The following is a 2,528-nucleotide window of genomic DNA, read 5'->3' as shown; positions in this document are numbered from 1 at the left end:
CCTGGGTTCCCCAACTGATATAGGGCCGAGGTATTTCAGAACTGCAGGTAATTGGCATAAGCTGCCCCGCGGACGTATGAAGTCCCATTGGTACATACATCCTGGGTCTCGTCATAATAAAAACCTATACCGCTCCTTCCCCTTATGTCTCTTATTGCAATTATAGTGGCCCAACACACCCACGTGACATTAGTATACATGTGAGCATTGGTTTTTGTGTCAGTGATGTCCGGCTCCTTCTGTGTCCATTGTGACGAGGTCGATGTCAGTGGTTGAAACCAGATATCGGATGGGGCCCCAAAGCGCGCTGGCAATACAATTCTGGAGGTATAAAGAGACGCCTTCCGGATCTCAGTTAGTATTATATCATTTGTATCATTTCCAATCCCTCCTTTGTCCTTTTGGTTCCGTTGTCCCATAACCTGGGCTGCACTCGTGGCCCACTTACAAATCCAGATGATTCCTTTCACAAATGCAGTGGCTGCAAAAGCCACGGCTACCCCCAGTTCCGTGGGTTCGTTGACCTATCGGAGGGTCTCTCAATGTTTGTGATTATGGGACTACTCATTGGGGTATGATTTTAACTGTGTCCAGTGGGTTTTTCGTCTATTAGGCACGTTTGTCCAGTGACTATTAATTCATAGGGTTCCTCCCATCAAACCCCTAGTCCCTTTTTACCTGTCATGTCTTTGACTATTACCCTGTCCCCTGGCATGGGTAGTTGAGGGTATCCTCTCCAGTCAGTTTGGTCCAGTCTCTATGCTGTTGCTGTGTGATTACCTGACCTTTCAGGACCAGTAGGCAGTCTACCAGATCTTTCATACATTGGAGCACAGTTCCTGTGTTTATCTCAAGTTCCACCCCTCCGGTTATCACCTCCTCTGGGAGGCGCATTGCTCTTCCTGTCATTAACTCAAAAGGGGTTAATCCTGTTCCCCGGGCGGGGGTGGCTCTTTGTCAGAACAATATTGCGGGCAAGGCCCGTACCCAATTATTCCCTTCCTTCAGCATGGCTTTGGCTAGGCTGTTTTTAAGGTTCTGTTCATCTGCTCTACCATTCCCGAACTCTGAGGATGGTCTGGTTTGTAGAATCTCTGCTGGATTTCCAAAACTTTACAGGCCTCCTTCATGGCTTTTCCCGTGAAGTGGGTCCCTTGGTCAGAATCCAGTTGGAGGGGCACCCTCCTACCTTGGTATTATTTTGTTAGCCAATATCAAAGCCATGGCGCAAACGGTGGCGTCCTTACACAGGAATGCTACCACCCACCGGGTGAATTGATGTATAACCAGCAGACAATATGTTTTATCCTGTACTCGAGGCAAGGGTCCAGGAAAATCTAGTTGCAGGTTTTCCAAGGGTTGTTTGGGCCGGGGCTGACTTTCCATTTTGATCGTGCAGGGACGGCCTGGTTCCACCAGGGTGCACTATGTGCATCGTTGGCAGAATTTGGCCACATCCCTGATCATGAAGTGTGGGATCATTCCCACATACATCCTTGCTCCATCCAGATAAGGAAAGTGAGTTATATTCATAGACTCTATCTCACTGTATTTTCCACCAGAACCATTGACCTGCACATCTTCTATTTGTTTATTCCATTCATGGGATGTGGGCATTGCTGGCTGGGCTGCTTTTGTTGCCCATCCCTAATTGCCCTTGAACTGAGTGGCTGCAGCTCAGAGTCAACCACATTGCTGTGGATCTGAAGTCACAAGTAGACCAGACCAGGTCAGCATGGCAGATTTCCTTCTCTGAGACATCAGTGAACCAGATGGGTTTTTACAACAATCGGCAATGCTTTCATGGTCATCGACTTAAATTCCAGATTTGTTGTGACTTCAAATTTCACCATCCGCCGAACCTGAATTCCTATTGCATTACCCTGGGTCTCTGGATTACTAGTCTGGCTTTTGTTTTCCTAGATGTGTCTTGTGAGAGATGAAGTCATTCTATCCGATAAGCCTGAGCTGTTATCAAGTTATATTTTGTTTTCCGTAAGTCCTGTACTTTCCCACTAACTTGCAGATAAAACAGCCTGGCCCGCTGCAACTGGACTGTGTATAAATGTGTGTTATTGTAACTGCTCCTTCAGATACTTTGGTTCGCTGAAGCATTCCCCTGCGTGCTTGTAATAAAGAATCCCAAACCTTAACCAACTCTGGACTCCAAGTGACATTTGTCCCACAACAACCTGGTGTCAGGAACAGGATCCACTGACGGCTCTGATTAAAGGAAAGTCCCCGTGGACAGCAGACACCGGGGTGAGTATTGTTTGTTTTATACCACCCGTGTTTAGTTCAGTCTGACTGACCACTGGGGCCTCCTTAGAACCTCAGGGATCTGTTTCTGGTCTGTTTCTTTGACCTCCATTCAATATAATTTCAATGACTGAAACATTTCAGACAGGGAATTGTCGGTTTTACACCAAGGATGTGCTTGGGGGCGATGTTGAAGTCCCTGTGACCGAGATGGTTTTGTTGCTGCCGACAAATGAGGGCATATAGCTATATAGGCTAACCAGAAAGAG

This window comes from Scyliorhinus torazame, chromosome 5, assembly GCF_047496885.1.
Source record: "Scyliorhinus torazame isolate Kashiwa2021f chromosome 5, sScyTor2.1, whole genome shotgun sequence".
NCBI classification, from domain to species: domain Eukaryota; kingdom Metazoa; phylum Chordata; class Chondrichthyes; order Carcharhiniformes; family Scyliorhinidae; genus Scyliorhinus; species Scyliorhinus torazame.
Note: the sequence above shows the minus strand (reverse complement) of the source record.